This window comes from Patiria miniata, unplaced genomic scaffold, assembly GCF_015706575.1.
Source record: "Patiria miniata isolate m_02_andy unplaced genomic scaffold, ASM1570657v1 HiC_scaffold_5, whole genome shotgun sequence".
NCBI classification, from domain to species: Eukaryota; Metazoa; Echinodermata; class Asteroidea; order Valvatida; family Asterinidae; genus Patiria; species Patiria miniata.
In genome coordinates this window covers 33,899,111-33,916,755 of record NW_024037072.1, presented here as the reverse complement: position 1 = coordinate 33,916,755, position 17,645 = coordinate 33,899,111, and the positions used below count along the sequence as shown (strand labels likewise).

General features: G+C 46.2%; 1 non-coding gene and 1 pseudogene across 1 annotated transcript; one reads left to right on the top strand and one right to left on the bottom strand.

The window, feature by feature from the left end:
• Positions 1 to 2,183: 2,183 nt before the first annotated feature.
• Positions 2,184 to 2,272, bottom strand: Trnay-gua. Its single transcript is given in 2 exon segments — positions 2,184 to 2,219; positions 2,236 to 2,272. It is a non-coding gene; the product is annotated as a tRNA-Tyr (tRNA).
• A 216-nt stretch (positions 2,273 to 2,488) lies between these two features.
• Positions 2,489 to 17,587, top strand: LOC119740915 (annotated as a pseudogene).
• Positions 17,588 to 17,645: the final 58 nt, after the last annotated feature.

Here is a 17,645-nt window from a genome sequence, read left to right as displayed (position 1 = left end):
ATCAAGCTCAGCACGACAGGGTTGCGTAAACGGCTAAAAAAAACAAACACCGTTACATTTGTAGACCAGTATGTATAGTTAGTGCGGATAAAGGATGATGTAGCTCCATGGTGCATAGACTTCCTTGCTCTATGTGTGGCAGGGCCCAGTTTCAGTTGTCTAGTTTCATGTATTTAATGTATAGTGTATTAAATAGGAGTAGCTACCCTTAGAAAAAAAGAAATCATTTTTTTACTCAAGATTCCCCCCTATTTTTGTTGGTAGAGTGCCCCCTGTTTGTTTACTTTAGCCCACATGTTCCCCCTATATAAGCTGCCACATGTTCTAGCCTCAATCAGTTTACCCAGCAGACTAGCAGAGACAGACAAGTTCTATAAACATTTATGTTCCTCCTACCTGGAGAGTGTTTTTTTCTGCTTGAAGTTAATCTGCTGTTGGAGTCATTTGATATTCTGTCAGAGTGTATTCTTATCGATCCACTTATTACACTGTGTTGGTTTATTTTCTTTGGTTTAAGTCTTTAATTTAAATCTTTGGTTTTAGTCTTTGGTTTTTAGGTTTTATTCTTTGCTTTTAGTTTCTGGTTTTTGGTTTCAAGGTTGTTTGAAATCAATTCTTTTTGGTCGTTTTTGGATTGAAATCTTGTGTCCCTTGTCTCTATTAATTCAATTTCCTGGCGACTTTTCCCTTCAAAGATCCTGAGTTTAGTTTAGTTTGAGTAGTTAATCCCCATTGTGTCAGTTTTCACGGTTACATACGCATGCTCTATGCATGGTGTAAGAAACATAGCATTTTCGAACCCAAAACCTCAAAAAGTCAGCGTAACTATATTTGCTATATATTTCCAACCCCCCAATTCCATCCATTTCTGAAAATTACAGTAAAAGCAAATGATGTATATTCCCTTTAATGTTTCGATCAAGAAACTATTCATGATTTAGTGAAGAGGTATAGAAGTCAACTAAGTATAATGATTTTATCTCTTCACTTGGAGCGTCATATAGACCTTCAAAAAAGTTCACAACTAGTTAGTCAAAAACGGCAAAAACGATGCATTTGCTTATACACGTAAAATAGAGACATAGTACATAAACATCACTTTTCGATTTATTAGCATTAAGGAAGGAAAACTATGAGGGAGATTGATTCAATCACACAGACGACATCAATTCCTGCTGGAGAGAAAAAAATAGCCCGACTTTCTGATGGTTTCGACTAGAAAATGGGAAAGAAAATGATGGGATGATATTGATAAGGCCGTCCACCAACTGAACTTAGGCCGCGGACGGTTCAAATCAGTGCTGTCGACCAATGTACATGCGGACGTCACTTTTTGTACTTTAAAAGTTTGCATTTAAGTATTAAACCCTCAAACAAAATATTTGAATTAACTAAAGATCGCACCAGCCCTGGTACTAAAACATCCCGTGATATTACCGTCCGATTTGCATATATCAGTCATTATACGTTTGAAATATTAAGAGCACTATTGACGAAATCGTGTTTCAGGAAATGGGTGTGGTCATGGGGTGATCGAAGGCGTGCCGAAATCACGCACTGCATAGCCGTAGCCAGGGGGGGGGGGGGGGGGGGGGGGGGGTAGGGGAGTGTCCCCCCCCCCCAATAGTTTGTAAAGACTGCCCTTTTCCCTTCAAATGCCCTATTTTCACCAGCGTTTACCTCTCCCCCCCCCCCCCCCCGGCCCCAGTATTTGTAAAGAGTGCCCTTCTTTAAGTGCCCTTTTTTCGGAACAAGTGCCCTTTTTGAGAAAAGTCGTAGTCGTGCCCTTTCTTTGTGGCGCCGCGCCAGGCGGCCGTTACGGGCAAACTACTTTGCCTTTTTTTACGGAGGCAAAGTGTCGGGGGAAAAAAAAAGTGTAGCACGGATATGCAATTAAAGTGCCCTTTTCAAGAAAATTTACCCCCAATAAAAAGGACCGTGCTACGCCCCTGCTAGTGGGTCCGGCCGAGGCTTCCCCCGCCCCCGGGGGAAATATCGAAATCTATGATGCATTCTCCTGTATCCCTATAATTTTAGGAACTTTAGAATTCCGTGTGTTATTTTTGGGACCGTAGTTGAACGAAAAGAAAAAAAATGATGCATTTATAAAAATGCAATCCAATCGGTAAAAACAATCATTGTTTTAATGATTAGGAGAAAATCTATTAGGAAAAAATGAACCCTCCTTCGAGCCGGATTCGAACCAGCGACCTATGGATATCATGTTTATATCATCTACAGTCCACCGCTCTACCAACTGAGCTATCGAAGGTTGGATGCATGCATGGGTGATTCTATAACATATAAACTGTGAAACTATAATAAATTTGTTTCCTGTCCTATTTTTGCCTGTTCTTAAAAGGATACTTTAAATGGATATATCTGTTTCAATAATGATTTTAGTAATGGTTAAAAATCAAAGCATATCAGGAAAAAGCGGAAGTTAAGCTGCACCAAACGTGCAGTAATATTAATTACCCATGATGCATTGTAATTCCCGCTCTCTTGAAATGAAACATGGCGGAAGACGTGAAACACTGCGTTCGGAAAATTAACATGCCGTGTAATACAATTTCATTGAAAATATGATAGGTTTGTGTTATTCTCGCAACAAACAATGGACACAGCGGATGTGAACAAAACCCCTGACGGTAGTGCGATGGATATTGTATCCATGGCATTTTCGAATGTGTCGGAAAACAGTGATTTAATGGAGGTTGTGATCGCCGGCCAGTCGACCGCTGAAGCCAGCGACAGCCACAATGCTGCCGCAGATACTGTACACAACTTGCACGGTGTTCATTACGAGAACACGGAGGAGGGAAATCAGAATGTGGATGCACCGCATCAAATTGACCAGGTCCAAGATCATTCCGATCATATAGCAATCCCGCTGCCACCTAATGCCATTATCACCGTCAATGAGCAGGGGGAACAAATAATCCAGTTGACTCAAGTCGTTGATGTTGGTAATGATACGGATCCAGACAATATGCCAGAACATGCAGAACAAACCTGCTCAATCGAACACGTTGAACAAATTGAACAGGTCGAAACTGTCATACCAACTCCTGATGATAACCAACCTGGCCCTGCTGGGGATGTAGTCCCAATATCCGTTGGGGGTGATGGGCTTGAAGCCATGGCATACCAAGGCTCGGACGTTGGAATGGTTGGAGATGAGGCATGTGTTGTCCCAGTGACCATCTCTCTGACGGATGTTCAGAATCTCCAGCAGGTTGTTGGTGGAGTGCACGTTGGTCCTGGCGGGGAATCTGTCCAGGTTTCATCTGCAGATATTGCAGTGACATCAAGCACACCAGCAGGGCTGTCTGCAAGCGCCTCATCGCTTTTTGGCTCACTGGCCAGTATCATAGACACCAGTTCAGTTTTAACAAATGCCAACATGTCTAGTAATGCTGCTCTGTCTGCTACTGGGGTGACATTTGTCGGCAGTGCCGGGATACCGATCCAGGCTGTGCCAAATGTTGGTAATTCCGCTGAGGCACAGCCTCCAGGACTTGGCATTAGCCAGGGTGTTACTAGTGCGGATAACTTGGGCAATCATAGCTCAAGTAGCACTAACACAAACAGCATCACTAGCCCAGCCCAGTTTATCCACAATGGAACAAATCTGCAACGGCTCAACTTTAAAAATGGCAATTTGATGCCGCAGAAAAAACAATTCATAAGTACAACAGACACTACTACAACAAGTATTGGTGCACGGTCAGTAATAAGCACAGGCCAATTGGGTAGCCTACCACCACTTCAAAAGCAAAGTGCAGCCAACTTCATTGGGAACCGCAGCGTCTTCTCCCCAATGACTTTGACTATTCGGACTCCTCCTGGGGCACCTGCTGTTAATCAAGCACTGATCAATAGCATAGTGAACAATGCCGAAGTCCAGGCCCTCCTCAAGCGTAATCCAGGGCAGCCAATCACAATTGTACGTGTGCCTGAGGACCCTTCGGACAGAAGGCAACACATTCCTGGCGTGGTTACGGCCAAGGTTGTGACCAGCAGCAAGGTTGTGACCAGCAGAAGTCCTGGTGGTAGCATACCACGTAGGCACCCCGGCCGACCGAGGAAAGAACCAATCACCACTGATGATGGTCAGAGTAACTTCCCAGTAAGGAGACGTGGAAGGCGGCCGGGGACCCAGATACAGAGGAAAGAGGAGGAGGATTATATACCCCCAGTGTCATGGCAACCGGTGAAATCCCGCACTCGGTCTGGACGGATATCCAAGCCGCCGGGTTATCGCACGGAGAACTTCAAGACTTCGTTTTCCATGGAACGGGCGCACACTCCATCATCAGATGCAGAGGGAGGTTCGGATGTGGAAGCTGAATTTAGCGGCAGGGCTGCAGTCACATACACTGGCCGCGTCAAGAACTTCAAGTGCAGGAGCTGCAGCAAGGCATACATTGGCAGGGGTGGACTAGCGCGACACTTTCAGTTTGAACCATCACATGGCAATATTGAAGATTATGACATCTCAGAGGGGTCATTGCAAAAACCTGAACACTCAACATCAGAAGATGTGCGAAAGACTCCAGATGAAATGGCAGACAGGTCATTTTCAGTTTTGTGTTTTTAAGTTTGCTGATCAAAATACTGGCTACATACATGATAGAGTCCTGTTTTTATATACTGTATCTGTCAAGGGCTATATGAATGTAACAAATATTAAGGGGGTCGGACTTTGTGCAGGAACTAGTCATGCAAAACAAAAAAAATAGAATGGCACATGAAACAACCAGTCCGACACCCCTTTAGTACTGCATCAAATCAATCACCTGTGTCAATTGAAACACCTGGTACCTACATGTAGCTCTATTTCTACACGTTCTCAATGGTCATGCCACCGGACTACTGCAGGGTCGAGCTTTGCTAAAAGTTGGACATCACCATTCTGGTCTTGAGCTTCAAAATGAAATCACTTGACTTCACTGTCTGGTGCAAAATGTTACAGAAAAGTCTCCTTCAAAAATTGAATTAAGACCTCAAACTTGGCTGGTGAAATGCTTGTCTTTGCCTCATAAAAATGTGACAAACATTCATATTAAATGAATTTGCAAACCTTTTTTTTATTTAATTGTATATTTTCACTTTGAAAATGAAATCAAAATTTACATTTTTGGAAAACCATAGTTTGAAGGTTGCATATAAAGTTCACTGATCTGATGCAATTGGTATAATTATGTTGATGGCTTTCCTCAATTCTTTTTTGCAAACCTCTTTATGTGCAAAACTTCAACCTCAATTAAAAGAATGAACACAAATCACTTTGACATTCTGTAGGATTTGAGATTTTGTATGTTTGAACTGTGAAAAGCTACAGCCTTGAAACTGAGCAAAAAGTAGGGGGTGTTTACATTCAGCACTTCAAGAACACTTAATGTGAAATCTGTAAAACTTGAATATTTATTTTAGTTTTTTGAGGGTGGGGGCACTTTGAATGGTTTCCGTGCATTCTACAAAATGATGGTGCCTGGTTTAGTATATTTCGAAGGTAACTCAGGCATGTTATTTTTTGTTTTCAAAATTGTACAAGGGATAATAAACGCATCAAAATTTCATAATCAAGTTTATAAAAGTGCACCACGTTAGGAGTTGCCTCATGCTAGGAGCAGTCAAATGTTGGTGTATAAAAATAAATGACCTTTTTGAAACGTTGAAAAACTGAATACTTCACGCGACCGACAACTGACATCTTTTGAATTTACTATCTTCACAGTGAAGTGAACGACAAGGCTGCAGAGGAAGAAATCACGTCCCAAAAAAGCCCCACCAAAGTGGTTGATGAACAGCCCGACTCATCAAAGGTCATTGACCTGGACTGTGATGAGCAAGTCACAGACAAGGCCGTCGGGGAACCAGCTGAGCAACCGCCATTGGAACCAGCGCCGAGAGCAAGGAGAGGGCGCCAGCCAAATGCCAGGAAAAAAGATCCTGACTTCCAGCCTGGGGTGTCGGCAAACAAGACCAATGTGAAGTCCATGGACAAACGCAAGGTGACCATGCAACAGGTTCGTAGAAACTATCGATTTTAGCTCGTGCATAGTCCGAGTAACTAGGACTCTACAAATCGCCATTTTTAACATTTGGACATGGTCTGGTGATAGTATAGTCCTAGGGTCATCCCTTTATCGTGTGTGCCATTAATCAGTTAAACTCATACCCCAATCAAAATCTTCATTCTCTGTAGGAGTTTGTGGGAATTTAAGATTCTAAAGGTGGTGGTTGGATTCACTTACGTTTGGGAAGAAAAGAGAAGTTTTCCATTCAATTCGGAAATCCTCCTAGTCGTCATGCTGGAGACGGCCATCTTAGCCGTATTTTAAACCCTGGCTTCAGCTTTGTCTCTGTTTCCATTCATGCAAGTTAGCAAGGGGCTGGACCTGGATACAGACTGAAGCCAGGGTTTGAAAAATGGCCAAGATGGCAGTCTTCAACAGGAGGGTTTCTGAATTCCCAAACATAAGTGAACCTGACCACCACCGTTAGAATTTTAAAATCCCACAAAAGCCTACAGGGGCCGCATGAGACAGTTTTAAGGACTTTTTTGTGGTGTAATCTGAAGATTTTGATTGGGGGTATGAGTGTAACTGATTTATGGTCCACACGATAAAGGGATGATCCTAGGCCTCTACTATTGCCAGACCATGTCTAAATGTCAAAAAAGGTGATTTGTAGAGTCCTTGTTACTCGGACTAGCTCGTGCATTGCCTTTGTGCGTGTGGTACCCACTGCTATATCACATTTTAACCAACCCAGACAGCCCCGATAGTTGAGTGGTATGTACTAGTAAGCAGGAGATCGTGGGTAACGGTGGGTTTTAGTCCCACCTTAGTAAACGTGAAATTTTTTTGCAAGCACTCGGACCTCACTGAATATGCAGTGTTCATAGCAATTACCTTGGTTAAGGACTAAACTCAATGATTTTAAATTACATGTGCTGATGAAGTTTGACCATTTGTTTGCTTTTGGCAACTTGCCGAAACAGCCTTTGTTTTCGTTAAAGTGGGTTTTTGGTGTGTTTTTTTTTAAGCCTTTCACCATTGCATTTGTACACTTGTTCATCATGCATAGCACTTTATGAACTAAAATCAGTCTGTTTGCCTTTATACCAGGCATGCAACTATTCCTCGGATCAGCTGATTTCCTCTTTTTTTACTTCCCATGTGTGCCATTGAAAATAGAAAAACACTGTACAAAGTCTTGGAAAGATTTGAATTTCCTCTTTTTTTGGTGACTTCCCAGTTGCATGCCTGTTAGACTTGGCTCACACCTAGACCAGAACCTGCAAATGTGTGCCAAACATTAATGTCATCATGACGTCGTCACGAGTCACGTGACTTGACATTAAAGGTGCATATTTTGAAGGCCTGTAGCTACAGAACTACAGGACTGATTGGGTTGAAAGGTGGTATGTACTTAGACTGGATGTGTTACAGAAGAAAATTAAAGTGATGTCATGCATATTGAATTGGCATATTTTGAAGGCCTCTATCTACAGAAGTACAGGTCCGATTCGGTTGAAATTTGGTTTGTTCATAAACCCGGAAGGTGTTATAGATGAAAATTGAAGTGACGTCATGATGACGTCATCACATGTCATGTGACATCACATTAACTCTAACCCTCCTCAATCCTCCAAATCCTCCTTATCCTCCTTGTGGTTTTGGAGGATTGAGGCTGAATGTTTTTTTTTAGATAAGGATTTTGGAGGGTTGAGGCTGAATGGTATTTTTTAGAAAAGGATTTTGGAGGATTGAGACTGAATGGTATTTTTTTCAGAAAAGGATTTTGGAGGATTGAGGCTGAATGGTATTTGGAGGCAGGACTGTCTGACGATTTTGAAGGATTGAGGGGCTGGGTACCCTTCATTTGAACTAAGTGCAACATTTTTTGAATGAGGAAGATTTTGGAGGATTGAGGATGAATGCATTTTGAGGCAGGACTGTCTGAAAATTTTGAAGAATTTAGGCGCTGTTGTAAAACTTTGGAAGATTTTGGAGGATTGAAGATGGTTCCGAGCAAAAAGACCTAGGGGGTTAGGGTTAAAGACACAGCTTTCTAAGGCATATAGCTACATAACTATTGGTCCGATTTGGTTGTAACTTGCTGTGTACTTACATTGGGGTGTGCAATAATTATTAGTCTATAACATGACTTGAACATGCATTAACAAAATGCCGAAACAGCCGTGTGTTTGTCCACATCCATAAGTCTAGTTTATGGTTGCTTTTTTCAGGCCCTGAAATTCTTGAACCGTGACGACTACATGGACGTCTGCCTGCCACGCCTTGCTCGCCACCTGTCTCTCTGGGACTTCCTGGTCACCAAGGCAGAGCTTCTCAAAGAGGACACCCCGCAAGTCCTGAAGGTTCTGCAACTGTTTGAGGAGCTCGTGTCCGATGTCCGAGAAATGGCTGTCAACTGCCTGGAAAAGGTCAGTATCGCGGAACGTTGCGACTGCCAGACTTACTCGAATCTATCAGCATTCAACACCTGGACCCAATATTGTGGAGCTGCTAGTATTGCTGAGGACATTTATGCGCAAAGCAACAATCCACAGCAAAGAATAGAAAGTTTGTTGAAAGTCGGCATCACATAACCACATTATCTCATTTGTAAACAGTGCGACTTGGTCTGTAAATCTCAAGTGAATCCGTGGTTAGTTTGCCCAGATCATGAACATGTATGCAGTTGAATTCACATTGGATACTTTGATCTTGAAATCCATTTTTTTGGCCTGAGTGTAACCATCATTTTCTTGACATGTTCTCAGGTGGAGGATGAAGATGAAGATGCCGGTTCGTTATTTCTAGATGAAGACGATGATCTAGCGAGGGTCTTGGAGTTTGACAAGGGATGGTACAAGGTCAGCGAGCCTCCCTCTGGAGCTTCTGATGTGCCCTTCAGGTAAGCCTCTCACTCTAACTCAGACATAGAGTCTGAAAACAGCTAGTGTGTCATTGTCATAGCGACCTCTGACATGGGGTCAGAAAGGCATTGCATTCCATGTCTTCATATTCTTGAGGAACTCTCAGAAGCTTTGAGGACAGCTCCTGTCTTCATGTACATGTACATGTGTGATTTGAGATCATGTCTCCAGTTCTGTTGAGACTCAAATTAAGACTGCCCTGTGGGCTGGTCACTCTGGTTGACTAGCTGGTCTCCCTGCTCCCCCATCCCTCAAACAGCCCACTCCCCCTCCAACAACCCGTCCCTCTCCAACACCCCCTCCCACTCCAACACCCCCCTCCCCCTCCAACACCCCTGTCCCACTCCAAAACCCCTGTTCCCCTCCAACACCCCCGTCTCCCTCCAACACCCCCTCCCACTCAAACACCCCCTCCCACTCCAACACCCCCCTCCCACTCCAACACCCCCTCCCCCTCCAACACCCCCGTCCCACTCCAAAACCCCTGTTCCCCTCCAACACCCCCCGTCTCCCTCCAACACCCCCTCCCACTCAAACACCCCCTCCCACTCCAACACCCCCTCCCACTACAACACCCCCTCCCCCTCCAACACCCCTGTCCCCCGCCAACACCCCCTCCCCTCCAACACCCCCTCCCCTCCAACACCCCCCTACCCCTCCAACACCCCCTATCCTCCAACACCCCCTCCCCCTCCAACATCCCCATCTCCCGCCAACACCCCCATCCCCCTCCAACACCCCATCTCCCGCCAACACCCCCGTCCCCCTCCAACACCCCCTCCCCCTCCAACACCCCCATCTCCTGCCAACACCCCTGTCCCCCTCCAACACCCCCATCTCCCGCCAACACCCCCGTCCCCCTCCAACACCCCCATCTCCCTCCAACGCCCCCGTCCCCCTCCAACACCCCCTCCCCCTCCAACACCCCCATCTCCCGCCAACACCCCCGTCCCCCTCCAACACCCCCATCTCCCGCCAACACCCCCGTCCCCCTCCAACACCCCCATCTCCCTCCAACGCCCCGTCCCCTCCAACACCCCCGTCCCCCTCCAACACCCCCTCCCCCTCCAACACCTCTGTCCCCCGCCAACACCCCCTCCCCTCCAACACCCCCTCCCCTCCAACACCCCCCTACCCCTCCAACACCCCCTATCCCGCCAACACCCCCTCCCCCTCCAACATCCCCATCTCCCGCCAACACCCTGTCCCCCTCCAACACCCCCATCTCCCGCCAACACCCCCGTCCCCCTCCAACACCCCCATCTCCCTCCAACGCCCCCGTCCCCCTCCAACACCCCCGTCCCCCTCCAACACCCCCTCCCCCTCCAACACCCCTCCCCCTCCAACATCCCCATCTCCCGCCAACACCCCTGTCCCCCTCCAACACCCCCATCTCCCGCCAACACCCCCGTCCCCCTCCAACACCCCCATCTCCCTCCAACGCCCCCGTCCCCCTCCAACGACCCCGTCCCCCTCCAACACCCCCTCCCCCTCCAACACCCCTGTCCCCCGCCAACACCCCCTCCCCTCCAACACCCCCCTCCCCTCCAACACCCCCCTACCCCTCCAACACCCCCTATCCCTCCAACACCCCCTCCCCTTCCAACATCCCCATCTCCCGCCAACACCCCCGTCCCCCTCCAACACCCCCATCTCCCGCCAACACCCCCGTCCCCCTCCAACACCCCCTCCCCCTCCAACACCCCCATCTCCCGCCAACACCCCCCTCCCCCTCCAACACCCCCATCTCCCGCCAACACCCCCGTCCCCCTCCAACACCCCCATCTCCCTCCAACGCCCCCGTCCCCCTCCAACACCCCCGTCCCCCTCCAACACCCCCTCCCCCTCCAACACCCCCTCCCACTCCAATACCCCCTTCCCACTCCAATACCCCCTTCCCCCTCCAACACCCCCATCTCCCTCCAACACCCCCCAACACCCTCCAACACCCCCCAACACCCTCCTCCCACTCCAAATTTATCAAATTAATGTTGACGTTTACCCATATTATTTTTTTCCTGAGTGAAGGTGTCAAAATCACAAATAAAATACTGATTTAACTCCCAACTGTATTAATGGCATGTCATGTAATACATTAGTCTGCTGGGGTTAAGACTCTGACGGTTGAATCTTACCAAACTCAATTTTTCCTTGACTCTCCATGGTTTAGTGTTTCAAGCCTACTTAAGAGAACGTCTGATGTGATCACGAAAGATGAAATCACTGATGAGTATGCCACACCCATCAAGATACGAAAAGTGCAATCTCAAGACCAGGTAACTATAAAACTGAATTATAAACATGCTTTGAGAAGCCATAATTTTGCGTTCTGAATCTCTTGGACCTGTTAAACCATTCTTAATATCATTTGGTCGAGAGCCCGTCACCTTGGTGGTTTGAATTCACCGTTTAAGCACTGCTGAGAAGTGTTTGAAGCGTTCGGAACAGTATGTACCACGTCGTGTGCTCCAAAGTAAAGGCCCGAACAGAGAAAGCAATACAACATGTAATTATAAAAAAAAAATTGACAACTGCATCAACTCTTTGAATTTTTTATTGTCAGATATTGACCAAAAAGTATCTATGAACGTGATAGTATGATGTAGCAGTTGTGAACCACTTTGCGCCGGAATTATTTTTGCCCAAAATTTCGATTTTTGCAAAAGGCAAAATTTTCCAGCCAACTTCTGATTCACAGCCAAATGCCACAAATACTGATTCGCAGGAGTCATTTCAACAGTATTTGTACGATATTTCTTGCCGAAAGCTCATATGTTTCAATACTCTGGGGTGTGCACTGGAGCGTGAATTGTACAACAATAAGCTTTGCACAACGGCCAATTCAAGATCAACACACGGTCGGCCTCCACAGACCTTATGACATTATTATCCCCCTAATTAAAAATTTGCAGGTATGAAAGTTATCTGGTGTAAAGTAATTTAGGTCTGGAATCTTTAGATTTAATAATTGCAAGAGAGATTCAAAGAAAATGCTTCAAATTCTCCATCCTTAATATTCAAGTAAATAAGCTCAACTGTTTGTCATTTCTTCCTCCAACTAACTGAATCTCCCCCCAAGCCTCGACCTTCTTTTTTCCCAATCAAAAAGATTAAAATGTCTGCACTGAATATTGCTCTGAAATCAGTCAAAACCAGCCAATTTATTGGTATTTTGGTAAATGGTTGCACATACAAGTGCATGGCAGGGTTAATCCTAAAACTCACTTGCCTAAACATCTATCCTAGGATATGACAAACAAGCCTGCTCAAGACCAACCCAGCTCCCAGCTGAAGCCTATACCCAAGCCGGGCCTACTTCCTGACCCGCAGTCCATCACAGTTCATGTCCACGACGGGAAGGTCACAACGGAACAAGGGTCGCCCTCCATTACCACGATTAGGGCTCCCCAGGCCCTCAGAGAGAATGTACCCTCTGTAAGCTCGCCAGACCCAGAAATGGTAGGTTTGGTTTCTCCGATGCACTGTGGCATAGAGCCAGGGAAATCAAGACCCATGTAGAAGTGGTTATGGTGTTTGACTCATGTAAGATGGTGCGTGGGTTCGAACCCTGCCAGGAACATATTGTTTGTGCCCTTGGGTAAGACACTTAACTACAATTGCCTCTCTCCACCCAGGAGTAGGAATGGGTACCTGTGAGGGTAGAGGACCGAATGTGTGCTGATATCGGCTGCCAGTTGGTCTCGTGGCCTAATGAACGGGGTAATAATTGTCAAGCGCTTTGAGATTGTTGATACGATGGAAAGCGCTATATAAGCACAATTATTGTATGTGAAGTAAAAGTGGCCTGTGTGTCCACCTCCCTCAATCCTGCAAATCTTTGAAAACCTACCCGTCGATTTTAAATCCACAAATACCTTGGACAAAATGGCTATTTAGGAAGTGAAGTTGATACTGGAGTTATTCATTTGGTGTCGCATTTCAATTTTTGTTGTGATGCCCTACACTCAAATTTTGTAAATGAGTATTGCATTAAAGTTCCTTAAGGCCAAAAAAAAAAAGTCTCCGGTTTCTGGTATGGAGCTTGCCCAAAAAGTGGTGCGGCGACGCGGCTTTTTTTTTTTTTTTACCTGATTTTTTTGCTTCAAATGTCGGCTGATGACTGCAAATGGTGCCCGGCAAATATATGGGAGTCCAGAGAGGCCACATAAAGCTTATTCTCGACCATAACCCAATCTAAAAACACGTTAAAATTGTGCAGCAGCAGGATTCCAGTCAAACCAGTGAGTTTGGCGGTTTTGAGACATCATCTTTCTTTGAAAAAAAAACTTTTTCATTTTGCCGACGCTCATGGCTACGGCGACGCGCGCGCATACCGGAAACCGGGGCCTTTTTTTTTTGGCCTAACCATTACCTTCCCAAATCCATCAAAAATCCATTCCCCCACTTTGGGGATTTTGGTAGGCAAGCCACGAGTACCATGTCCATCAAAATCCACCTATAGTAGTGGTCTTGTGGTGGATATCAGCGGATTTGGTCCTAAAGCAGCATGTGAAGCAGCGTCAGTGATGGATTTTGGCAGATTTGGTCCAGTTCTTAGTAAAAAACAGTAGGGAGTTGGGGTGAAGGCCCTGTTAGTGTGAAAGAGCCTTTTGTGTTCCAACACAAAGGGAACTTGAACTCTATTGAGGTGCATAGAAGTGTTTCTTGAGAAATTATCAATGCACGTTTTTATTCTTTTGTAGGGCTCCACAACAGACACAAGTAACGAGCAGCGAACAGGCCAGATTCAGGACTCTGATGAGACGCCATTAGACACTCCACTGGCATCTAACCAGCCCTCAAACTCTGTGACACAAGCAGACCCACAACAGCAACCCTAGCCCCACTGGTACAAGAACAGCAATCTCTCAACCCTCTGGACTCTGAAGAGCCACATGCGGCAGCAGCTGAGGAATCCCCAATTGTCAAGGAACAATGCGCAGATGAGAGCAGACCACAAGAAATTGGGCAATCGTCGGAAACCCAGTCTTCTGTGGATGCAGTAGCACCTCACACAGAAGTCACGTCGACACAAGACACCCCTGGGGTTGGGCCCACAGAGCAACTGGTCCAGGCTTGGGATGGTGAGGGACAACCTGAACCATCTAGTGCTGGGACACAGTTTGTGCATGCAGCAGAGGAGCTGGCATCCATTGCAGGTTCTGCTGATATAAGGGTGAGTCATTTCAAATTCTTGTAAAAGTGTTTGTAAGAAATCCGAGTAATTTACGTTGTAAATAACAAAGTGGCTATGTGTACATACTCCCAACAATAAACCATTCTTTGTCCTACAAAATCCTCACTCAGTTTCTGGAGGATTTTACAGGCCTGAGTAAGGTACAGCCGTGCCTCATGCGGTGTGAGTCTGCTTGGAAGATCCAAGCACAAAACTGGCTTTTTTTCAAAAACTGCTCCTAATTTTTCATATTTTGTTATTTTGATTTTCTTTGCAATTGATTTCACCTGTGAATGAGAACAAGCCTGCTAGACTGATTCTTCGATCTTACAATGCCCCAAAGTCTATAAATTTCTCTGTTTCATTTTAAGTGGGATCAGGGAACCAGACTACAAGAACATGATTGGTTTTCTTGGATTTCCCAGCATCTACAAGCCCAAAACGTGAAACAAGCCAGTTTAACAATATTTGGTATGACATACTAATCCTCCAAATCCATTTATTTCTGAAAATTGCAGCAAAAGCAAATGTTGTACATTCCCTTTAAGAGCTTGAACTTAATTCTAGCATTTCCAGTTGTCTATACTTCCATGGTGGTGAACATTTGGGTGAGCGTTGCTTATTACCAGCTACACCTAATTTACTATTGAGTGCAGGATGTTTGTGACTTGCACCCGATTTCATGAAACTCATGGTAAGTTATGCATCGCAGCGCTGGGGTGGCATGGGCGGCTAGTGCGTTAAGTGCTCCCCTCTCACCTCTGTGGTCCTGGTTCGGACCCGGCTTGGACCATACATGTGTATGTGAGTAGAGTTGTGCGTTGGTTCTGTCCTGTGCTAAGAGGGTTCCTCCGGGCCCTTCAGTTTCCTCCCTCTGAAAAAAAATCGAACACTTCCGATCTCTGGCTGTGCTCCGTGGTGAGACGGCCTAGCGGTTAAGAACACTGGACTCATGCTCTGGTGTTTCAGAGGCAACAGTGGCGTGGGTTCAAGCCTGGGCCCGGACACTTGTGCCCTTAAGCAAGGCACTTAACCATTATTGCTTCGTGCTTCGGATGGGACGTAAAGCTGTGGGTCCCGTGTGTTGTATAAATGCACGTAAAAGAACCCAGCAAACACTTATCGCTAAGAGAAGGGGTTCGCCCCGGTGTTTCTGGCAGTTATCCTCATACATACACCATGAGGCTGTATGCGATAGCCACACCAGGCGTTTGTATAGAAACTAACACATACAGATGCAGATACCGTAATTTCCTGCGGATAAGACGCGTCTTATCTGACTTTCTAGACCACAAAAACATCGCTGCGCCTTATCTACAGGTGCGCCTTATCTGGTGTCGCTTGAGTTCAAAGTGACGGTCTTTGTGTGAAGAATTCTTTCAATGCCGCAATCAATAATGCGGTCAACCAAGGCTCAACTCTCCAGACATTGTGACCGTATTTTCATTCCAACAATGCCGCGATGTGTTGATCCCCCATGATCGTGCTTTCATTCCAACAATGCCGCAATGCGTTGATCCCCCTTAGTGATCGTGCTTTCGTTCCAACAATGCCGTCATACAAACGTATTTTCGTATGGTATTATACATATAGGCGACGCTAGTTTTCGTATTAGTCACCGGTAGAGGGCGCAACATCTGGCTCGGAGGGACTGGGCAAGTCTACGAATCTGATCCAGCGTGCGTGTTGCAATATCTTCAGACAGCGCGTGGACCATCGTTTCTGGCCGCTGATTGGGCCGCACTGCATTAACAAAAGGCCAAGGAAGGCCAGGATCGGAAACCGCAAGCAAGCATGCACAGCGCGCGTTGGCTGAATAGTGTGATCGTTCTAAGGCAACACAATGGCCCCTTTGTGGCGATGTACCGACACCGGGTGACGCCTGGTGTTCTTCTGTGTGCGGTCAAACATGCGTCTTATGCGGTGGTGCGCCTTATCTGTTGGCGTTTGAATTTTTTGGGGGTGATTTTAGGGACCTGCGCCTTATCCGCCGCGCGCCTTTTCCGCAGGAAATTACGGTATATAGGTCGTATGGCTGACTGCCAAAGGCACTTTACATGCCAGCGGCTCGAGAATGTTGTAGCCGCATCCTTCGCAATTCAGCCTCTCAGCTGCAAGCAAGGATGATTAGCCTCCCAAATGATCATGATTATAAAGTCTATGAAATCGGGGGAAAAGCAGCAGTCCAAATGGAACATCCCTTAGCTGTTCCGGCATAAAGCAGATTTACAATTTAGTCGTTTTGAATCGGCAGGTGGAACCACCAGACCCCGCCCCTCAGCAGGAGACATCGGTAGTGGTCCCCGAGGGCAGCACCATCATGCAGATGCAGGACGGAACGTTCCTGGTCCAGCGACCCGACGGCACGGCTATGCAGATCCACACACCGGAGGGAATGAGCATTGAGACGGTACAGGAGCTGTTATCGATGGAAGCAGGGCAGGGTGAGAGGTCAACCTGTACAAGGATCTGACTTGAAGAAGTAGAGGCAGCTTGCCGCCTGAAACCCCCTCCCTCTAGTTTTCAGGCCAGTGATGGGAGCAGGCGAAGATTTCAAAATCCGGTTATCCTATTTATTATTTTTTCAAACTGAATAAGAGTGATCTCATTTCACTGGAAGTTCTCAGTCTGGTCAGTCATCATCATCGTCATCGGTTTGGAGGCCGTTGTCCAGTCTGTTCTGGGTTGGCCTTCTTTCTCCCTATGGCTCCTCTCCACATGGCCATGACCGTCGCGTCCCTCGCGTCATGCTAACAAAGAGTGACAAATGAGGTGCCGCATGCGATGCCCTTCACAACGATTGGTATAACTTACAGGGTTCAATGACCACTGGGCCTTCACAAAAACACTCCAATGCTGCAATGGTGATGGAATGGGGGGGGGGGGGACTCTCTGATTATTTAAATGGGCAGGCGTTTCATAAACCAAAAAGATCACTAGCAAGCGAGTACAGTTACAATCAGAGACCATGGAGCAAATGGAGGGATGTTCCAGTTTTCTTTAGCTTGTAAAGAAACTCTGTTTCTAAGGAATACTTTGTTTTGAGGCTTACTTGCTGTGGACTCACTAGTGACTTGACCTCGGGGTAGCTTAACTTTTTTAAGTAGCATATTCAAAATGTTATTGTACACTAGTTTGCAATTTCAACAAATGAAAATTCAATACTGGTTTCAGTAAGCCAGTTCATGTGCATGTAGTGTATGTAGGGAGACAGGCAATGGAGATCTTGTTATCCTTTACGACTGAGGACTTTGGACAATAGAGTGTGTGCGATGACAACCTGAGGACCTGAGCCAAGTCCACAGGAGGTTTTCATCGATAAACCTTATCCCTAACCCAGGGTATGTTTGCTAGAACCCTGCGAAACGTATCAACATGCGACACTTGACTAAGTGACAAGCCTGCCAAATGTAGCAAGATCCATCAGGGGAAAAGTCTCAAGGCCACACTGCCTCAGAGTCTGCTCACCAAATGCAGCAGGATACAACTGTGGCATTGTTCAATGGGACTAGC